This window comes from Diachasma alloeum, unplaced genomic scaffold (genome assembly GCF_001412515.2).
Source record: "Diachasma alloeum isolate Michigan unplaced genomic scaffold, Dall2.0 Dall_scaffold_00210, whole genome shotgun sequence".
Classification (NCBI taxonomy): domain Eukaryota; kingdom Metazoa; phylum Arthropoda; class Insecta; order Hymenoptera; family Braconidae; genus Diachasma; species Diachasma alloeum.
Window position 1 is genome coordinate 2,572,051 of NW_021680375.1, and position 14,617 is coordinate 2,586,667.

Genomic DNA, 14,617 nt, shown 5'->3' on the forward strand with positions numbered 1-14,617 from the left:
TTCGGTGATCAAAAACTGACCAAGATTATCGGTTTTTGATCTAATACATTTTTACGACCCTTTCGGTTTGCTCAGTGAGGATAGGTGCGATGAAGGAATCGTGAATTGCCACATAATCATTCACAACAATTGATCAAGTGGATGTAGTGAGAAAAATCACACGTCATTTCAAAGATCTACTTGAAATCTTCAAATCTTTGGTGTATTATAAATCCTCATTGCTTAAGGGGATACATTGGTGAAATCTAAACGTATTCACTGGGCCTTAGCACCCATTGAGCATTTTGTGGTATATGATGGAAGATGGGAATAACTTGGGAAAATCGAGGACCCGATCGATTTTGCCGCCTATAACCACGAAAAAATTCATTTTTTCCTTTTTTTTACCTCCAAAATTCTCCTTGCGCCGTAGTTTTCATACGATTTTAGCTGATTTTAAATACTCGCTACACTCCAAAGCATAAAGTTGAGCATCCGTTTTACTTTATTCGCAATAAATCATGAATAAATGAATTTTAAATTTCATGAATTTTTCACGTCTCTAGAGTAGAGTAAAATTTATGAAATTCAAAATTCATTTATTCATAATCTATTGCGAATAAAGTAAAACGGATGTTCCACTTTTTTGGAGTGTAACAAACAGTTAAAAAAAACTGTTCCAGGGGTCCTAAGGCCCAGTGAAGACTTTTGAATTTCACCCACGTATCCCCTTAAGCGCAAAGATCCAATAATGGATGACGTGCAAGACCGAATTTCAAGATGTGGCATGATGTTCAAAAGAAAAACAATTTCCAATAACTTTATGAAAATTCAACTAATTGCACTCAATACATCAGAATTAGAAGAACGAATGATGCCTTTCAAGATGGTATATCAATATTTCGATTGATTTGATGCTAAAGAATAAAAAATCCAGCCAAAATTGATTTTGAAGTAAAAACCCAAAAAAAACAATTTTTGCCTAAAAAAGCTATAACTTAATGAAAAATGATCAGAATGAAATGATTCACATGTCAATTTGAAGTTGATTTAATAGGAATGAGTATAAAACATATAAGGTTTATCAAAAAGGAAGAGAGACATTAGCCTCAAAATCAGAAAAAGGAGTAGCGTCACGATCACGGATTGTTCTGTAGGGAATTGAATGTTTTTCACAATTTCAAAAATTTAATTCGAAAGTTGACGAAATAAACCATTGAACAAAATTAAATACCAACCACACGGGGAGAAATTTTTGATAAAAATTATCCTACCGTTCAAGAAAAGTGTATCATGAGTCATCGTTTCCTCATTTCTATTCTGAAATTTAGTAAAAATTAACATATGATCAAATTTTGTTCTAGGTTAGAGGAATTTTATCCTGATAAAAATACAAATTACCGTACCGGTAGAGTAAAAATTACTGTACCCGTAGGGTAAAATTTACCAATCGTTCTGGAATTTTCGTTGTTATCATAATATAAAAGTTATTAGACTGGTAGGGTAAAATTTATTATGCATCAGGATAAAATTTCTCTAACGTAGAATAATACAATTTCCATCATCATATAGTAATTTTTATTAAATTTTGGAATAGAAATGAAGAAACGATGACTCATGATACACTTTTATAGAACGGTAGGATAATTCTTATCAAAAATATCTCTCCGTGCAACGTAGGAAAAAAGCCTCCAGTCCAAGTTGGTTTTCCGTCCAAAAGTTGCATACTCAAACCAAAAACTGACTTGGAAACCAGTGCAAAAATCGACCAAGTCACTGAGTTGACCTGAGACCAACTTCTTTGACTTTGGATAGAGATTAGAGTACTAACAATACGAGCAGAATCGCCCTTGCGCAAGTAACGATCATGTAATAAATTTAGAGTTACAGGATGATAATAAATTTTATTCTAATGTGACAAATTTATTCATGAATATTTCATGTGAATGGCAGTGCGCCATATTGAACATTCTGATTTGATTTTATGATGCGGGGAATTGGGTATTAAATCTTGCAGATATGAATAACATTTTGTTGCCATGCAATTTCAATATATTTTATCGCATTCTAAAGCACGAGAATGGCTGTTAAAAATAAGCGACCGTCTCCCAAATTCTATTCATTGTTAGTCTCTTTGAAAGAAAATTTTCAGGCGAAATTGAATGAAGATTGCTTTGTCTCATTTTTCAATCAATTTATAATACGTTGGATGCTGCACGGAATTTTCGCAACATTTTCAGGGTTTGTTCACTTTATTGGGAGTTTGGGAAGAATTCCTCTTTGTATTTTGCAGAACTCCCCACAAAATAATTTTACGAAATTAGTTGCCTGTAAAACCTTGCAGACCACAAAGCAACTTATTTGAAAATTTGTAATGAAGTTCTTGCCTCGTTTTTATTAACTGAAATTGTGTGGAAATAGAAATAAACGATCTATCCATTTTGTTTGCCAATAAAAATTCAATTTATTACCGAGACGTAACGTCTATTTCTGATTCTTGAATCAACAAAATGCATTTATTTCAAGAAAAATGTTTCTAAAGTAGAATTGTGATGCGCAGGTGCGAAAAATTTCCTCTACCCGAAAATGGATCCGACAAAAATTGTTATGTTAAAATTTGTTTTCATTATCATGGTGTTTATAGGGGGTAGCGAAGAAAAATAGAATAGTATGAAGCTTGATTATGTGAGCAGGCAACTCTGGCGAGATGGACATTGGCGATCACTTCGTAAGGCTGCACGCAAGATATTGTAAGAGCACTCTTTCATCGCATTTCTCATCGTCTCTAATCAAGCGTTAATACTTTCTCTATTCCCAGGGTCTAGCCTGCCTCACTGCTCGTACGGAGACAATGAAATAGTGAAAATTACCGTGGCCATAGCAGGGAATACTGTGACCGAATAGTAGAAAGGATTTCAACTGACCCTACATAGTCATAATAATCCTTACTACATCACTTCATAAACATTACAGTGGTCTATGGACTGCTCTACTATGTTAGACATGGGAATAATTAGCATGCCCATGGGAAGGATTACCATGTCCTATGGTAATGGTTACCATTTTCGATAGTAATTCTTAACATTTTCTATAGTAATGCTTACCATTTTTCATAGTAATGGTTACTATTGCCCACACGGGGAAGAATTTTCTAGAAAAGATCTAGTACGAGTACTGGAAAAAATTACAATCCACCGGCTGTGAAAAATTCTATTACTATTAAGCTAAAATTCCTTGGTATTTCTGGTAAAATTTCTGGGGATTTCTGTGAAATTTTCACAGAAATACGTGAAAAAAAATCACGTTTTCCCCAATAAAATTTCCAGTGCCGGCACTGGAATTTTTTCCTGGCCGTCCTTTGTACCTCTTTTCCCGTGCTAGCACTAGAATTTTTCTAAAAAATTCCTCTCCGTGCATGGTAATGCTACCAATGTTCCACTGATATTGTTTGTTCCAACAAAAAATGGGGCTTCCTGCACTCACATCGAGAATAAAATTTTACCAATTTCAGTAAACATCTCTGAATTTCAGGAATTTGTCCTACCCATATCGAGCGAACAGGAGAGAGATACGGAGACAAAAACCTGAATTCCTCTCGGAAGCTAGAGTCGACAAAGTGGGTCCTTTTCTGTGCATTTATTATTTCAAGTGCCATTTTAAGCGGGTTTATTAGACGGAGATCCTCAATTAGAATAAATTGAACAATTTATTTGATTCCAATAACTGATTATTAATAAATTCGTCTCAGTGGATTGAAAATTCTGGAAATTCCTGTTTGAATTGTTAAATTATTTAATAATTTTCATTATCATGTGGACCTGAAAATTGCAATTCCATTGAATACTTCAGAATTCCACTGATTTTTCAATAACAAAATACATGAAAATTTCGTGTAAATGAGTGATTGCTAAAAATTTCAAGATTTTTTACTTGAAATTTCAGGAGTAATTTTCTAACAGGGTAGGAAGCTCTACTATATAACATAGTAAATTCTACTGTGTAACATGGTAATTATTCCTATGTCCATAGGATCTATTACCATTGACGTGCGTACAATGCACCATAGCAATCCTTACTAAACGTTGGTAACGTTTACTATGTGCAGATTTCGACATGGGAATTTTTACCATTTTATTTTCTCGTTGCATGTTTTGCGCATTGTCCATTTCCTTCCACAATCATATTTTATGCTGGTCTCCCCTAACAAAGTTATAAGATCACATTGTTCAATATATTCGCCAAGAACAATGAAAAAATATTGTCATTGCATACAACAAATTCAATGATTGACAATCAAAATAGGAGAATACTAAATATGCTAATTTCTTTCACGCTTATGCATTGACATCTAAATACGATGAACCCCGATGTAAAAGTCAGAGTAGTGATGTTATCCTCAAACAAGACAGTGGGCTAAAGTCACCCTTTGATTTCGTTAACCACCTTCCGGAAGATTAGCATAACTCTACAAGTCTACACACACGCCTGCTACAATGGGGCGAGTTTTTTTAACGAGGATGACAAAGAGAAAAAAAATTGAGAACGTACACGACTCTGTAGTCGAGGATGGGTTACATTGGAAGGGAGTGAGAGAAATAAAGAGGGGAAGAGAAGTCTGAATGGGTAATAAATGATCGTCTATCGTTCTGTTATCCTTTTGAGTGGATTCGTGGGTACATAAATTAAGGGCCTCACTCCCCAATGGTTAAAGTCGTCTCGTATGCTTGATGTATTAGTGTTTAATAGTACCCTGCTGGTATCAACCGTAAATTTTCAGCTACTGATCTCCCATTCACTGTTACTTTTTATTATTCTGCGGGAATTAAGTACGTCATAAAAAATGTTTAAATCTTGTGGAGATGTCAAGTGGTGACGCCGAAGAAACTAGTCTTATTGGAATGAAACGACAATGAACCGTAAGGACTGGAAATCGCAGCCTCAAGAGCGTTTCACGAGTAACTGGAATGTGTTAACTCAGTGAATTAAGATTGAGACATTGAGGAAACTCTTTTGGCTCTGGATTCTCTGTTCTAGATCTTTTGGCCAAGATATACTGAAAAAAAAGTCCCAAATCGTCAATTTCTGCCGTTTTTCATTCACTTCACCATGAGATGTGGCAATGACACTCTCGCCCTCAGTTTTGCAAAATTTAAACATGGGTACGAACCTTCTAGTCATTCGGTGTTAATTTTACGGAGAATATTGATTGTATCAAAAAAATAATGAATTTTAGTCTACTATTTTTCGATACTTTTATTATTTCCAACTTGGTTTGCAAATTATGTTTTCTTATTGTCTCTAAGTCTACAACTCGTCGCCCCTCAATGCAAAAGGTAATTTACTTGTGTGCCCATCGCCCAGATCATTATCAACGGTCATTCTCCTATTATTTCCTGTCTCCGATTGTTTCATACACGTAAATTATACACAGTGTCCGTTACTAATTTACCATTCCAACGTTTAGTATTTTTAATTGGAGGAAAATGATTAATTTTTCATTTGTTTTTGTCATTGTCAATTTAATGCATTTAATGTGGGGACCACATGGGATCATATAGGTTATACACCACAAACTTGAACCGAATAGAATACTCTGCAGGACTACCACCTTGAAAAAATGAAATGGTTTCTTCGTGCGACATTGCCACTTTTTCTATGCATTTATATACAGTTTCGATAATTATAAAGAAAATTAGGGGGCTACGCCCCCTGCTCGCTCCGCTCGCTGACCCCATATGATCCTCATGATCCTTATTCTGACCCTTGCGACCCATAATCTAACCCTCGTGACCCTCATTGCGACGCTCATTATACCCCTCGTGACCCTTAATGTTGGAGTCTTGATTTTGAGCACCAAATTTTCATAATCAAAAGTCGATTTAGATCTTTACAATATAGAGAGATATTGAGACCCATGAATCTCATTTCGACCCTTAATCAGACTTTTGTAATCCTTAATCTGACTCTTGTGATCCTCATTCGGATCCTTAATCTGTCCTCATTATCACCCTCGTGACCCTTATTTTGACCGTGGTGACCCTTAGTTTCTGACCCTTGCTTTTTGACCCCCATGTCCCTTATTTGGACCCTTACTCTGACCCTTGTTACCCTTAATCCGACCCTCGTGACCCTAATTCTGACCCTCGTGATCCTTATTCTGACCCTTGTGGCCCTTATTCTGATCCCCATGACCCTTGTTACCCTTAATTTCAGAGTCTTAATTTCGAGTACCAAATTTTTATGACCAGAAGTCGATTTGAATTTCTATAATATAAAAAGATTTGGAAAAATAATGTAATACGGTTAACTAATTAAAAAAAAAAATTAATTCACGAAAAAAAATCGAAGCATGAAACGTCAATATTATAATCGAAAACTTTATTTAAAAATTTGGATTTTTCGTGTTCAGTAATGAAATCAGGGCTCCATAACAATAGGACTCTCCTTCTCCGCAGACCTACAGACGAAACACCTTAAAATTAATCTCTCTTATCAACTGGCGAGTTTGGATAGATAACAGTCGTCAAAACAAGTACTTTGTTGGGAACTTTTCTAGATTTTCAACGAAACTTGCTACTGACGTAATACCTAGTATTGAAGTAAACTATAATGACAACCGAATAAGGACTAGAAATCGCAGCCTCAAGAGCGTTTCACCAGTAACTGGAATGTGTTAACTCAGTGAATTAAGATTGAGACATGATTCTCTAATTCAGTCACATGATTTATCCGTACTAAACGTACTCTTTGCACATTTCATGTGTTTCAATATAATGGACATGAAGGAGAAAACTAGGCAAAGTGGAACGATGGGTTAAGTTAAACGGCAACAAAATATGAATGTAGAGCAAAATTCACATAACTTATCGTTTTCAGTGCGCTCGTGCCACCCATTTTGTCTCTTAGATTAATTTGCCTGCCTCTTCCATTTGAGTCATAAGAGCACTTACTCTACGCGTCTTTCTCATTCGATACTGAAGAATGAAATTTACTATTGTTCCGGTCTGCTCCGCTATTCGACTATGCATTATCATTCCACTCTTGTCCCGTTCTCCTTTACGTATTTGAGGGACCAAAAATCGTATCCATTCTCTTTATTCTGTAAATTGAAAGTTTTACATCCTTCATCTCATTATAATGACTACTACTACTACTACTACTACTTACTACTCTCGTTATAACGACTACACGGAAAAAAATATACTTGAATTGAGTATAAAATATACTTGTATCAGGTATAATTAGGGGAAGGGCATTTCAATTCGAAGATGATTCTGTTGTATCAGGCTTGGTTGTAGTAAGCTCTCTCAAGCGTAATATAAGGGTCGAGCAGTAAGCCCGCATAGAAAAAAATATAAGCAAAAACTTATAAGTGAGATATAGTGATTTTTCCGGAATTATATCTTGAATATATCCGCCTTGTATACCAAGTATATGCTAGGTATACCCGGTGGCATATATGTACACACATATATCCAACATATATCTCAAATATTGCATTTTTTGCCGGAAAGTATACCACATATAAGCGGATATAAGTGACATATATTTCTGTATATATATTTTTTCCATGTGGGAGTGTCAGAGCATAAGGGTCAAAAAGTGAGGGTATCCAATCTTAATTAAAAAATGAGGGTCAGAATATTAGGATCAAAACATTAGAGTCAGAATATAAAAGTAAAAAAAGTGAGTGTCTGGCAATGAGGGTTTGAATATAAGTCATATATTATGCTTGATCACCGTTTTTAGCCCTTATATGATCCTCATTGCGTGACACCCACTTTTTTTACTTTTACATTCTGACCCTCATTCCTTCACCTTTCCATTCAGGCCCTCAATTTTTGACTCTAATATTTCGATCCTCATTTTTGGACCTTCACTTTTTGACCCTTATAGTCTCACACTTAGTGCCTGACCCTTATGTTACCCTTGAGAGCGCTTGGTACAAACCCGGCGGATACGAAATAATCATCCTCGAATTGAAACACGCATCCCCTATTCGAATATAAAATATACTTGAATCAAGAATAATATAGGGGATGGTGGGGTAAAACGGACACTTTTGACTTTTTTAAAATTATTCATAACTCAGAAACAAATTGATCAATTGAACTCAGTAGTGATGCTGTCGAGATTACACGATAATATTTTTTGATAGATCATCACGGTCAGAAAAAACATCGAACGTTTTGGATCGTCGCAATCTCGAAAAACATGGGATCGGTGCATCTCGTCACAATTTTGGGAGGACTTATCTTGCCTGCGTCTCGACTTTTTCATTTTTTTCTGTTTTTATATCAGTAAATATTTCTTGTTACAGAAAAAACTGGAAAAGTCGAGATCCAGGCAAATTAAGTGCTCGAAAAATCGCAACGAGATGCACCGATCCAATGTCTTTCGAAATTGCAATGATTTTAAAACTTTTGATATTTTTTCAGACAGTGATGATCTATCCAAAAAATTTATCGTGTAGTCTCGACGGCATCACTTGAGCTCAGTTTAGGCTCGTCACAAAGGGAAAGAATTGTTCTTTGTATTGAAAAAAAAAAGATTAAATTTTATGAACATTTCAACCCCTCATTAACATTTTAAAAAAAGTAAAAAATGTCCGTTTTACCCCAACCTTCCCTACTCGAATCATAAATAATATACTTGAATCAGCTTTATGCATATCTTGATTCGGTACAAAATATACTCAATTCAAGAATATTTTTTTCCGTGCAAGACTCTGTTTTTAGCAAACAACAAACTGGTGCCAGATTAATTGGGATTCGTTTTTTTTTCAGTTTTAGGGAGGTTTTATGGTCTCTTAGATGGTAAGAATGGCTCATTTGAGACTTTTTCAAATTAAACCAAGTCATTCCTATAATCTGAAAACTAACGTTTTAACTTCTCCCTCGGCATTGCCACGTGTGCTTCTGAATTTATCATTTTTGGGAAAAAATGAATTCCTTCAACTCAAGTGATTATCACAAATAGGAATAACTCAATTCCACTTTAACCCTCTTTCGTGAGAGTCGGCCTTACTAATTGGGCGGTGGAGTGGGGATGCCCAATACTTACGGAAAGCGCCTAAAGTGGCGAAAACGCCCGTCACGAAAGAGGGTTCCCTAATAACAATAATGATTACCCAATAATGGTTGACGGTAGCAAATGTCGCTTGTCAAAGACAATCTATTACCAAAACTATTTTTATGATTCTGAATTAACGATTAACATAGATAAAACTAAACTTTTTTTATCAATGAAAAAAGCATTTATCTGGAACTAATGCAGACGTCATTTTATCCTACGATATTCACAAAAGTGCGTTGTGTTTGATGGATTATCGTAGAATCTACCCGGTGGACATATCCCCATGAGTGATCTTTTCACCCCGAACGTTATTATGAAGGCCAGGCATCAGCAAAAATTCAGTATTGTCATCCTATCCTATGAACAAGCAACCCTTTAATTCAATCACTAATAGAAAAAAATGATGGAGCACAAGGAAACAACAAAAGATCAAATGTTCCATGTCATCATCCTCACGTATGAAGACATAGGAGAGTAAAAAAAGAGAGAAAATGAGACGTACATATCTGCAATTCCATCGGCCTGGACATTCCATTATTCATGCACCCATGAATAATTGCTGGAGAAGCGTGGTGTGCATCGCGTCTAAGAGAGGCGGAGCTCTGCGGAAGGATTAGGAAATTTAAAAAATAGGGGGAGGGGGGAGGAGAAAAATATACACGAGTCACCCATAGGGGAGTACGAGGGCTAATGAGAGGGCTGGTATAGTAGGTAGAAATTACATTGCGTGCCTTTTTCACAGGATATACACTTTACAACTGACAGAGGCACTGGAAGAGAGGCTCTAGCTTTTATTCTTTATGGATATAATTCGGTCTTTCATAAGGCTGACTTTTCCATGTGGATGAAATTATGGACTATTGAAGTTGTAAGGCTACAAATTTATTCCAGAGGTACCGTGGTGGCACCAGCTTTCGAATGGTTACGGGACACTCATACGTCAATATAGGATTATCCATGATTTTTTGTGTCAAATGTGAAATATCAACTTTTAGAAGTCAATTCGGATATTTTTCCGGCAGAAAGATGCTTGATTCTGATTGAAAAATTTAGGAATTGGATGAATATTCGCGAACATAAAACATAGTGCCCCGAACTCTGATTTCGAATGTTCAAAATCGAGCCACTCTAGTTGTCGAATAGGGGAGGGTAGGACAAAATGGACTAGGCGGGCAAAACGGACCCCCTGAAAAGAATCACTGTTAAAAAATTACTCCTGACATTTCAAGTAAAAAATCTTAAAATTTTTAACAATCACTCATTCACACGAAATTTTCATGTCTTTTGTTATTGAAAAATCAGTTGAATTCTGGGGTAATCAATAGAATTGCAATTTTCAGATCCACATGATAATGAAAATTATTAAGTAATTTGAAAATACAGGCTACAATTTCCCTGAATTTTTAAACCACTGAAAATTCAGTGGGATGTGATGTTCAATTTCCGTAATGAATTAAAAAATTCTACTGTTTTTATCTCAATGAAATATCAGTGATAATCTACCATGGAAAGCAATTGTCCTGAAGTTCCAACGTGAATGAGAGATTCCATGAATAATTTGATCTTAAATTGAATTTAAATTCATAACATTGAGAATTCAAGTGCAACTATTGCTTAATTTTCAAAAAATTTCTATCAGTGATTGAGTGTTTTTTTAAATTACATCTCACGAAAATGTGAGGAATATCTGTCAAATTCGTAGAAAACAATTGACAGGCTACAGGGAAATTATCAGTCTGATAATTTCCGTAGGTAGGTGGTATTCGACGGATTATTTTTGGTAATCGGATCCTTCCCAAACCGACTCATTTTGATTTTCTTCATGACTTTCTTTCACTCCACAGGATAATATTTGACAGTTATTTGGCTAGAGAAACAATTGCAGAGTTAGAGGAAAATTATCAAAAGCTACAGGCAAATTATCAAAAGCTAGGGGGAAATAACCGCTGTAATTTTCATTGCGAAGTACTTCATGTTATTGAATACTGAACTCTGATTGGCCCAGGGAAGGCCAGATCCGATTACCAAAAATAATCAGTTGAAAACCCTGCAGGCTGTACCACGTGAGGTCGAATAGTGGAATTCTATTGGCTGAAATTTGGATGGGAAGAATTCTCAATAATATTCAGCACTTTTTACTTTTGTCAATACAACTGGTGGAATACGGCGAAACATGTATAATTTTTTGACTAATAAAATTTCTCCTGGAGAAACGACGGGTTTAAGTATCTTGTCCCACAATCGATGTGGCATTGTATAATTAGGACTGGACTGAACTCCGGGCATCAACGTACTAGTGGTTGTGGAGTGATTCGAATTCAAACGTTCAAATTTTTGCGACTTTTCTTAAATTGAACATTTCGGACCAGAATGAGAAATTTCAAAAAAGTCGCAAAAATCATTTCTTCAATAAACCTAAAGAAAGAAATCGGTCGAGAAGTTATTGGTTCGAGCAATTATGGGTCACATCCTCTTCAACCCCTATGGGTCGAACCCTAACAAGGAGCGAGCGAGGTAAAAATTTCATAACAAGCAGGGGACACCGAGCATATAATAGCGAGCACGTTACTGGTTTTTTCGCTATCAATACATTGATGGCGGTTTTCCGAATCGGGTGGAATTTTACAAAACTTTGTAACTTGATAATACTAAAAAAATAATAGTAAAAATGTCGATGCTTCGGTGGAGGCAGAGGTAGACGACAGTGAGACGAATATTTTGAGAAACAAAATCATATCGGTTACGTAGTTTTTGAAATATTGCATATAACAGTGACAGCTGAAATCGAATAACTCCGAAACTACTGATGCGATTGTGTCCATCTTCCATACATTGTTAGAAACGTTTATAAATTTCACGGAAAAAATGTTAGTAATTCCCATTAGAGTAACATTGAATCCGATTTGGAGAGAAAATGGTTGTAAAATTCCCACTTTTAGGTAAACTTCAAGGAAATTCATGAGTTTTCAGTGGGAGTGAGACGGAAATTCCAGAACTTGATTGAATTTTCAATGGAACATGAATATTCAGAAACGATATGGTAGAAATTTTTAAGTTTTCCCTGAATTTTCTAGACTTTTCTGAATTTTTAAACAATAATTGAACTGAAAAACCAAGTATTTTATTGATTTGCAAATCACTCGAATAGAAACTTAATGAAATACTTTATTTTTCAATGATAAGATTGCCGGAAATTTCAGTGGAAATTACACATGATAAAAATTTTTGGGATTTGACCCGGAAAAATCAGACGAAAATTTTTAATAGTATACGAACCTTTGTTATGATAAAAGAAAGATTCTCTCCTAATTTCAAATTGATATCTTGATTTTGGCACAAGTTAGAACGTGTACAACGATTGTAATGGCAAAACAGGAAAATCTCTAAAACTTAGATGAACGGGTATATATGTTTTGACTGATCTAGGTAGAGGACATCGAGATGAATATTTTGAAAGAAAAAAAAATGGAAATCGATCCACTAGTTTTTTGGATTTTCTGGAAAGCGATGTAAAAACCAATCGTTTTTTTTTAAAAACTATTGGACCGATCAAGCTGAAATTTTGCACGAAGTTAGTCCACCTTAAGATCTATAATCTGACAAAATTTCGATTTTTTGGAATTACTTAAGCTAGTTAATTATTAGATTTTTTTCAAATTGACCGTCGCTAAGGTGGCGGTGGACGTATCTCACATACAGACATGGTCGCCAAACTTTTTATTTTTCCGATTTGGACTATTCTACATCATGTCTAATCAAAATTAGAAAATGTGAAAATCGGACGATTACAAAACTTCCATTCGGAAGCAAAAAGAAAGAAATTAATAACAAAGATTGAACGACAATATAACAATTGATTTTGATCTGAATATATCAACATTGTCCATTTTTCGCTTGTTATTGTTATCTTAATAAAAATTTATTGGAATTTCGCAAAAACAAACAATGAGAAACAAAACAAATTGAATGTTTGATTTTACAATGGCTGATTAACGCAGCGCTAAAAATGGTTCAAAAAATATTTAAACAAACAGGTATTTTAACTGGTATATTTGTCTAACGAATTGATAAATTACGTTTTTGGCGAGTGTGAGATTTACAGTCCGAGCCACAGGCGAGGCACGCAGCGTGTATAAAGTACCAGTTGCGACGAATGTATTTTCCGTTTTGAAATTTAATAAAAACGAACCCTTTTGTAGTCGAAAACTAGAAAGTCTGTGATATATCTCTCTTTCAGATTGATATCTTGCATTTGAGTATGAAAAGCGTCATAAATATTACAATTCTATGCCATCATTATCTTTCATTCTTTTTTTTCTGTTACATCAACCCTCTGAAGAGAAAATCCTACCAAACCCTGTCGGTATAAGCGGAGTGGGGGAACGAGCAAACGTGCTTAGGCGTTGTGTGGTAGTGAGCGTTCACTTCAGAGGGTTAAATATATGTAAATAAATTTGAAAGAAGACCCTCTTTATTTACTTGTATTTATCACCTCCAAAAGCCCTTCGTTAATGTCAGTAATGACAGAACCCACAATCCCTATGCAAATATTTCTTTCTCTTGTACCATCTGCCTAAGCACAAAGTAACATACGTCCCAAAACTGAATGACCATATTTTACACGATTGAAAAAATGGGATGGGGTTAAAAAAAGTGTTGATCCAATGAAAAATCATCCAAAGCTTCATAAGAGGATTGGACTGACGTTTGCTAATGCATCTGTGTAGGCCGGGTAAATTTATACATCGTTTAAATTTCATTTAAATTTAAATGAGAATTTCATTTCTCATCTCAAATGTTCAATGCATGAGATGTACATTATGCATCTGGTGGAAGTTGAGCCTAACGGTTTACCGATGATTAAAAAGTGAAAGACAACACCATTAACGATGGTACCTGTCGTACTGATACATTTGACATGAGGAGATACAAATCTCCGATACAGATAAATTCGTTACTCGGTTGTAAGATCACACATCCATAGTTGTATCTACAGTGACAAAAGCATCTGACACTGATAATTTTTACAATCAATCCAACTTTTTATATTGAACATCTTGACACTTCTTCTAACCAATAAATGGTCACAAAGCAAGCAAGGGACAGCGAGTATATGAGAGCCCGCCATATGACAGTGAGCATGTCACACTGATAGAAGGCTTTGCTTGTATCTACCTGACGGATTCGGTTGAAGGTTTTTTTTCGATTAGGTTCACATAACTGGACATTCATTGATAACTAGGACTAATCGCGGTACACTCAACTGCTGGTTGATTTTAACACCATTTGATTATGATAAATTTTTCGCTTGACGCAAACCGGGAACCGTTTAATACAACTGGGCGTTTGGTAATAGTTACCGAATCGAGGTTAGTTCAACGCGCCCTCTAGCTCAGGCTTTTCCTCACGTTGAAATCTTCAGAGAATATATAAACAAAAACGTATTTACTTTATTAAAATAATATAAGCGATTAATTGTAGGGTGTGAGTAAAACAATAACACTTTTAATTGGAAGAAGATTGTTTATAAACGGAAATTTCTGTAGTGAAATTGAAAAAAAAG

The 14,617-nt window shown here is 35.3% G+C and overlaps 1 protein-coding gene across 1 annotated transcript in view; it reads right to left on the minus strand.

Annotated features, from left to right (window-relative positions):
• The window catches only part of LOC107036662, an 81,701-nt gene extending 67,136 nt beyond the window's left edge, over positions 1–14,565 (minus strand). Inside the window, exon 1 of the mRNA XM_015254770.1 lies at positions 14,230–14,565. The gene's annotated coding sequence lies outside the window, so the exon portion shown is untranslated. The remainder of the gene's footprint in view (positions 1–14,229) is intronic.
• Positions 14,566–14,617: the final 52 nt, after the last annotated feature.